Genomic DNA, 9,143 nt, shown 5'->3' with positions numbered 1-9,143 from the left:
TTAAATATTTGTTGTGTGTCCAGCAAGGATCCTGAGTGTTCAGTCCTGTTATTATGTTAAGCTTTCTAATATTTTTATAAGCTATTTTTTTGCTTTATCCATTAGCTCATTAATTACAACCTGATTTTCTCCCAGCTCAACTTGTCAAGCTTGCGTGCTTTCTTCTCCTATTCACTTACTCTCCTTTTATGAACATATGATGCTTTTCTTTCCATTTTAGGTACTACTCAGTGATTTTATTTATGGTGACCTCAATGGCATTATATACATTATAAAACTAAGCAAATACAGGACTGAGCCCTTTGTTCCTAAGTTATTCAGAATTTGCACACTTTATTGCCTGTGAAAACTTTCCTTAAGCTTTATTTAATAACAAAAATAATTTAAGTTAACAACTACTGAATGTTGCTTGAAGTATTGTCTCCTTTCTGGGGACATATCCCAAAGAACCAGTTTTCAATCACTCATTGGAACATGTCTCCTTCAGGAAAATATTAGCAAAAATCCAAGTACGTGTATTTATTTTCTGTTGCTCTTTTCTGACAGATTCATTCATATTGTTATGTTCTATACAAAATGTCCTTTGTACTGCATATCATCCAACTACCTTCACCCCTGCTCTGATTTTTCACTTAGACTTAAAATCCTTTCTTCATTTTCATTGTCTTTTTCTTAGATTGCCTTTTACCAAGGAAAATTACATTTATGGGTTTTTTTAAGCTTTTCAACTTCTGTTTATGCAAATGGATGCATAACCCAAACAGTCATAAATTAATCTTAAAGCAAACCCACCAAAAATTGCTTTTATTCTATTTGAGCTCCTCTTATCACAGATAATGAAGACGACCATCAGCAGACATGGGAAATTACTATATGTACATCACAACTCCAAACTCATTTGCCACTCAACTGAGCATCTTTTAGAAAAAAAAAAAACCAACAGTTTAATCAAAGGAGATCCCTTCAAAATATTTTGCTGGTTTTACCTTATCTCTGTTAATACATTTTCCCCCAAATCACAACCCTAATTCCACAAGATCCAAATCTATACGAAACACCACCAAAATGAAACTAAACAAAAGGGATTGTGACCTGAACAGTTCACTTCAACAAAATTTTCATTTCTCTTTGTTATCCATCATTCCTTCCAACTGTGCTAATTACTTGAGGACTACCGAGAGATTGTTTCTACCTCTTCCTGAACCTGCTCCAGGAAAGGAGGAGAGAGGAAAAAACACAACACTGAAAAGAAGCCAGTCTTCTTTGAACAAAATATTTCAGCACATGTTTAATGTTAAGACCACACGTGACTCATCTTGTCTACACACAAGAATTACTGGATAAAATGCTATGGTCTGTTGCACACTTGTTCCTCATGCCTTAGTATCTGTGAAGCTTTCCCCATGATCCTTATCAGCAGCATGCATCATTTTTGTATGTTAGAATCTGATACAGAGAAATGATTACTTGTTTTGAGATTTATTCTCTTATTTACTTATAGAAAACTGCTTAGCAACTTATTTACTTATTTATAGGAAGTTATAGTGGTTTTTTTAAATATTGCTAAGAATCCTGCTTGCCCAGACTGTTCTGTGGAATTTTACCAAGGACTACTGCGTTCATCAAAACAAAGCAGTTCACTGTGAAAATCTACTAAGGATTACAGTGTTCAGCAAAATATTATAGTTTTGTCCTTGAGTAACAGGTGGCTCTAACTAGTTGGAATTTTGCTAATGAGTAAAGATAGCCATAGACGAATGGTAGAAGTTCTATCGGTTCACTTACATAAGACAGAAAGTAAACCGTCTGAAAAACACTCTTGTTATTCAAGAAATTGGCCAAGAGAATCTGCACATGCTCCGGGGAAAAAACAAAGTGAGAAAGACTATCAGCCTTCCTCCCAAAGACCCCTGAAGACGCCCCCCAAGAGGCAATGTGCAGATGCAAAGATGACAAACTGCTGACATCAGCCTTTCGATCTAACCCAGCCTTACTCATGCCTATGTATGTTTGTGTGACGTAACCCAATGAATATGGATAACCACACTCTGTAAGTTTTTGGTAAAATGTGCGGTGGGTGTGCAAGCTTTGTGGAGAAATCCCCTTGCACCCCGGCACCAGAGTAAACATACGTGCTTTATAACTCTATTTGAGTTGTAGAGTCTTTTTCCACGAATCAGATCCTAACTTACTTTTCAAGATCTTAAGATATGATCATTGGCTAATTTTAGCACTATAATGACTCATTTTGATGTCTCTGTGTGTAGAGGGCTACCCACTGAGAAGATTCACCTCTCTCCTCAACGTTACTAGCAGATTTTCACCAGTTTGGGACCATAGATGACAAAAGTCTCCTGCAAGTCTGGACTAAGATGGAGATTTCTCAGGTGAGCTACTACAGTGACTCTCGGGAAAGGTTGGGGTCAAGTTGCCAACAGTCATGGGTAACCTCTGCAAGCTCACAAAGCAGTTTATGGCCTTGTGGAAATAAATTATTTCTTTCTGTTTTTCTTTCTTTGGTGGCAGTGTCCCTTGATGACCTTTATTTTTTAAAAAAAATTTTGAACAGAAATTAAGACATCATTGTTGACTCTTCCAAGACATGTCTCTGCAGGACAGGAGGCCCTCTACTGACTGTCTCCAAAGGCAGATGCTTTGAGCATGATTCACGGTGGAAAACAAGAACAGCCGTACAGTTACTCTACAGTATAGGCAGGCATTAGCAATCAATACAGTGCAACAAACTAGAAATGGCCATTTAGGAGCTAAAAAGCAAGAGTCACATATGAAAGGCAAGGCACTAACTGCAATATGACTTAAGAACAAACACTACCTGGGACTATGGATTTATAATCTTGGGGTCAACGTGACCTGAAAACCCAACCTAAACAGACTTTGACTGGCTGAGAACACTGCATACTAATAATAAAACAATAGGATATTTGCCTAAAGAGACCAAGCATATAACTGCAGCCTTGGTGCCTGACCACATGTCCCTGATCAGTCATACACCTCACCCCTTATCCTTCATGCATTGGGCTGGGGCACCACTTTTTACATAGCTAATATAAGAAAATAAATTTACTTATTCATTCTATACTGAAAGTCCTCGTCTCTTCAGTCAGCAAAGAACTGACTTTGACACAGGAAGTAATGCAGGAGAGCAAAGTGTCAAAGAAAGGGAGAAACAGGCCAACTACTGTCTCTACTAGCAGCTCCGCCTTCACAATATCAGTTTTTTCTGGTTACTGCCAAAGACATTTGCCCTACAAGAGTTAGAGATGAATGTCAGTGAAATAGCATGGGAGAGGAGTGCTGTCTTACCAACTTTGCATTCTCCAGCATGAAGATATGCTGCACTATTCATTATTTTCTCATAAATAAAAAAAGGGCAAATATATCTTCATCAAAAGACTTCACTCTTCTGGTTTATTTTTCTAGTGGAAGTAATTGCAGAAGCTGTAAAGTTCAGGATTGTGGTAATCAATATAACAAAGGTTTCTGCTTTGTTACCTAAAGGAAGTCTGTGTTTCCACTGCAGAATTACTACAGATTGTAGATAGACATCTTTCAAACCTAAAAGTGTTAAAGGTGTCTGTGGCATTGTTTTGCTAATTATCAGGCCTAGCATAAAGGACACAGCCAGCATAAAGATGAACCAATGACCAAATTGTATTTGATACAAAAGGGTCAGTACATGGGTAAGCACTGGGGGCACAAACAAGTCAGATTATACATAAACAAAATCAATCCCACTGACCCCAACAATGACACTGAATGACCAACAATGGGTGGAATAATGGGCAAAATACACTCTCCCATAGAAGGGATGGGAAACAACCGAGTCAACAAGCCAAACCCATAAAACCAAGGAAGCCACATACTGAATCTCTACACAGCCCACATTTACAAAAGCCTGACCTGATTGGAGCCCAGTCCCAGGGAGGCAGGAGGTCCTTCCTCCAACAGGAAATTCTACAAAGTGCATCCACCTCACAGACAGACATTCCCCTCCCTGCAATGGTCCCAGCTTTTATCCCTCAGTGGGACACCTGACCCTTGTTTACTTGATGCAGACACCTGGGGCTCATTTACCCAATGGCTCTCCCTGCCAGGCCAGAGCACCCTGGAGGGAAGCTTAAAGGCAAACTCACCCCCTCTTTGTGAAGGGCTGTGGGAATCACCCAGATGTCAACCTTAATTTGGGGCTTGGGGTTGAAACCCCAGCATTTCAGGCATGCAGTGTGATATCCCATCCTACACTATCAAATGCCTTTTCTGTATCAAATGCAGCTCTTCTTATGATTTATTTCCTGTATATTCTGTACCATTTGTCTTGGATTATCAGAAACTGAGCAGTTTTGGGAAACAGCTTAAATGAAAAGAAATTTTCAAGTGTACTGAGCTTACTAAGGCGGCCAACTGCAGTCTTATTTAGCCTGTTAAGAAAGCATTTTTGTAGGCTTTTCAAACCCAAGTCTGAAACAATTGAAATTATTAATAAATATAACACAAAGAATAGTATTCCTCAGGCTGTTTTAAAAAGACTGCAATACATAGCTAATAATTACTAGATTAAAGAAATTAATTATGAGAAGTTACAGATCCTGTAGAAATCTTCCCAGATATTACCCACTCCAGTAATTTTGTATTCTAATTTTAAATGTTTATTTCCCAAGAAGAAAAAAACCTCAGTCATGCTTCTCATGCCTAACGCTAATGTAAGCCAAAATGTCTTGCTAACATTTTTTTTTTTTTCATCTTGCTAAATATTTTTTTACTGAGAATAAATTAGGTCAGTGTCAATGCAGCTTCTGGTATGTGCAGGCACAGCTGAAGGTTGGTGCTTTCATGAAGAAGAAAGGGGCTTTAAGATAAGACAGTAATAAATAAGACAGTTGGGGCCTATTCCTGAAGATAACAGGAACAAGGACAGGACAAATTAAAACAAACCAGCTCAAGATACAACACAGCTGCACAACACCTCCTAAACAGGCCTTTGTGAGCATGCGTGAGCACTGAAGGCAACCAGCAGACACAGTGAGGAAGACTACCAAGACCATCAGGGCCCCCTCGAGACCACCACCCTGCAAGAAAGCGCATGTGTAATTAGGATGCAGATATTGTAATTAGTTCCAGGAAATCTAATGCATATGTAACTCATTTCTTGGAAGTTATGAACATGCATTATCTCACTGTATATTAGCTGCCGCTTACAGATCTGAGGCACACTCATCTTTGCGGAGCTATTCGCGTGTGTGCTCAGAGCGGCAATAAAGAATGCTTGTTTTCTAAAACCCCAAAACAAGTCTTAGAGAGTTCCTCTGCTGGCTTTTACAGTAACACTAAAAGTGTTTAAAGGTAGAAGATAGATAACACCAGAAAAAATTTCCTTCTTCACACAGCACCTTTCACATTTAGTCCACAGTAGCATCCTCTAAAGCAAAAAAACTAAGGTACAGTTATTGGTATGATTCAGATAGTTAGTGAAGTAAAAAACAAATGTCACAGTACCAGTTTTGCCTGCATACCTGCTTGTCTGTGTGCTGGCTTTGTGTGGTGGGGTTTCTGGTAACAGGGGAGGGGGCTACAGTGGTGACTCCCTATAAGAAGCTTCTTGAAAGCTCCCCGAGTTTGACCTGCCTCTGGCCAAGGCCAAGCCAATTAGCAATGGTGGCCATGCCTCTGTCATAATGTGTTTAAGAGGAGGAATCTGAGATGGGGTGGAGACTTTGAGGATGAGTTAAAGGAAGGACACCTATGCAGCCACTGAAGTCAGTAGAAGGAGGAAGCGGGGGAAGGTGAGCCTGTGGAGGACCCCCAGGACTCTGTGGGAGAAAGCAGCCCCTTCTGTTGTAGTTGGGTGCTGGGAGGACTGCAGCATGTGGAGGTGACCACACCAGAGCATCTCAAGCAGAATGTATCCCATGGGGAGGACTCACAACAGAGAGAAGTCTGTGAAGGACCGTCTCCTGTGAAAGGGGTGCCATGTGAATCAGGGGCAAGAATGCAGAAGAGCACTCCCCCCAACCTTGGAGGAGGAAGCAGCAGACTGACTGCAGCCCCCATCCCCTGCCCCTGTTCCGCTGGGGTAGGAGGTAGAAATATCAGGAATAAAACTGAGCCCTGGCAGAAGGGACGGTTGAGGGAAGGTATTTTAAGATATGGTAATGTTTCTCCCTGTCCCATTCTGTCTGATAAGTGTTGGTTTTGTTAGTTTTTGACTTAAAGTGATGTTCTTTTCTTCCCATAAGGAGCCTGTTTTTTGCCTGTGAATGCTAATGGCTGCCTGTCCTTATCTGGATTTCTGAGCCTTTTGATTAATTTTTCTCCTTCCCAGTGCTGGGGAGGGAGGGGTGAGTGAACAGTTGTGTGGTACTCAGCTGCCCTCTGGGCTCAAACCTTGACACTGATCTGAGCAAACCCAATTATTTCAGAATATTATACAAACTCTTTCCAAACTTGAAGCATAAGTGATAGCTGTGAAGCTATGGAGGGAGGAACAAGCAGGTAAACACCTTGCCAAACAATAATGACAGAATCACGATGCACATCTCTTCAGAAAATCTGGGTGCCAGTCTAGTGTCACCCAAGGACATAAATCAAAAGAATATTCTCAATCTACAAGATCAGATATGTAATCTCAGCTGAGTACTGGTTGTTGCCAAAATCTGAATAAGGACAAAATGCCACAGATCAATACCATCAGAAACACTGTAGTGTATGTAAAAAACCTCCTTTTTAATGCCAGTATTTTGAAAGAATAGGATAGCAATGACCCTGAAAAAGGATAAGAGAAAATTTCTAAGAAATCACCAGGCTCCAAGTGTGCTAATGATACTACATTACGAGGCAGAATACATCTTTTTCTAGAATAAAAACAAGTACCTAAAAAACTCCCCAAAGGACTCATAAAATGCTGGGTAAGTGAAAGATGCCATGTTCAGAGGGCTGATGATAAATATTGCAGTGGAGACGACAGACAGCAAAACCTCTGGTTTTGCCAGTAAGGGGACAGAGGCTCTACCAGATGGCTGACACATTCTCAGTTGATGGGAAAATTTTCCTTCAGGCTGGTTCTCTACAAAGTTGAGAGTTAAGGGGACAGAGTGTGAAATCAAGCAAAGTGTCTAGTCTGGTTTATTTGCAACCCTTACTGAACAACTGCTTCTTTACTTACCTAATTATTACTGAACTATTCTGTTATGTTTGCTAATTAAGTGTAATGTGCAGCACTTCAACCACAAACCTCAAGGAACAGAAAGGGAAAATTAATTATTCAACACTCTAAATTTTTAACGGACAAAACCAGCATTTACCCATATGTGTATGTTATTTTTCAGCAAGTGTTTTTCATTATCCACAGACAACCATTTATGACAATAAACCCAGACTAAGCCTATATTACATAACAAAGTTTGCGGGTATCACAGGCAAATCCCTCCGCTTTGAACTAACTGAACACCCGGTCAAGGAAACTGAGCTCAAATATCAGCCTAATAACAGAGGGAGGACACCCAGCCCTGTGCCCTCTCAGGGCTGTTCCAAGGCATCATCAGCCCCAGGGGCCAGCAGGACACCCAACACCAGACAGGGTACCACCAATGGGGGTATGAGACTCGTTATGGGACACAGGGGAATAGCATTTGAGGATTGCACAGGACTTATAATTGTTTAAAAGGGAACTGGAGGTGGGAGAAGGGAGAGAGCAAGATGTTTTGGAGAAAAACATGCTTGCTATAATAGAGGGATAAGAGAGAAAAAGTAGGCTGATCACATGTAAGCAGGACTGGCCAGTACGTTTGTCTAGCATCAGATCACCACAGTCTTCACCATAGTTGTACCAGTGATACAAGGAAATGATCACCTACTTTGCAACCTATTTACTTACAGCAATTTATAACGATTTCTGAATATTGCTTAATAATCCTGCTTGCCCTGACTGTTCTGTGGAAGCTTACCAAGGGCTACTGCTACTGTGTTTATCAAAACGAAGCAGTTTTCTGTGCAAACTTAACAAGCATTACTATGTTCGGCAAGAATAAGTTTCTTGTCCTTGTAAAGCAGATGGGCTCTAACTAGTTTAGTCTTTGTAATGAATAGATAGCCATATACGGATGGTAGAAACTGATACACTGGTACCTTTGGATAAGATAGAATGAGTAAACTGGCTGAAACCACACTTGTTGTTCAAGAAATAGGCTAAGAGAATCTGCGTGTGCTCCACGGAAAAGTACAAGGTGAGAAAGACTGTCAGCCTTCCTCCAAAAGACCCCCGGAGAGGCCCACCAGGAGGCAATGCGCAGGCGCAAAGAAAACATAAATGCTGACACCAGCATTTCAAACTAGCCCAGCCTTGCTTATGCATAGGTATATTTGTATTGTGTAATCCAATGGATATGTATACCCACATTCTATAAATAGTTTTTGGTAAAATGTGCTGGGGGTGTGCCAGCTTTGTGGAGAAATCCCCTTGCACCCTGGCGCTGGAATAAACATACATGCTTTATAACTCTGAGTTGTAGAGTCTGTTTCTGCGAATCACCAGCAACTGCAGCAAGTGAGTGTGCAGGTGTCAATGTGTGATCACCAGCAAGTATCAAGCCAGTGAGGAAGGTGAAAGGCCTGGGAGCCAGGGTGCACAAGTGTGTGCTTCTGAGACACAAACAGAGGAGCCAGCTACCAGTGGTACAGCCCATACAACTGTTTCTCATCAAGTACAAGGACCTCTAATCACTGTCTCTATTGTGTAAGCCTGGTAAGATGCAGGCCTTGCTAAGGACTATACCATTGAAGAGGAGTTAAAAGATTGATAAAAGGGGAACATCCTGCCCCAGAAGGTGCCAGACATTACATGATTGCCCAAGAAGCATGAAGTCGGCAAAAAATCACAATGGGAGATTGCAACCATTGACTCAAGACTGAAAAAATTTCCCCTTCACATCTATAAGGGGCATGTGCACTAATTTACACAGCAAGCAAGGCTAATTTAAATATAACTAACCAATAGCAGATGGAATGGCAATTACGGACCAATGAGTGTAAACTTAGATAGGTTTTTACTAATTACATAACAAGATAAATAGGCTGTAGTTCCTATGTGTAGGGTGCTAGCTTAGTGGAATTGTTAATGATTTGTTATT

The 9,143-nt window shown here is 40.7% G+C and overlaps 1 long non-coding RNA gene across 1 annotated transcript; it reads right to left on the bottom strand.

Annotated features, from left to right (window-relative positions):
• Nucleotides 1–1,758: 1,758 nt before the first annotated feature.
• On the bottom strand, nucleotides 1,759–8,297 carry LOC113491347. The gene is made up of 3 exons (XR_003400381.1): nucleotides 8,184–8,297; nucleotides 7,042–7,044; nucleotides 1,759–1,816 (listed from the first exon to the last, which is right to left on the bottom strand). It is a non-coding gene; the product is annotated as an uncharacterized LOC113491347 (long non-coding RNA).
• Nucleotides 8,298–9,143: the final 846 nt, after the last annotated feature.

Source organism: Athene cunicularia (genome assembly GCF_003259725.1).
Source record: "Athene cunicularia isolate RWA chromosome 1 unlocalized genomic scaffold, athCun1 chr1_part2, whole genome shotgun sequence".
In the NCBI taxonomy this organism is placed as follows: Eukaryota; Metazoa; Chordata; class Aves; order Strigiformes; family Strigidae; genus Athene; species Athene cunicularia.
The sequence above is the reverse complement of the archived record's forward strand: the minus strand, read 5'-3'. Positions and strand labels throughout refer to the sequence as shown.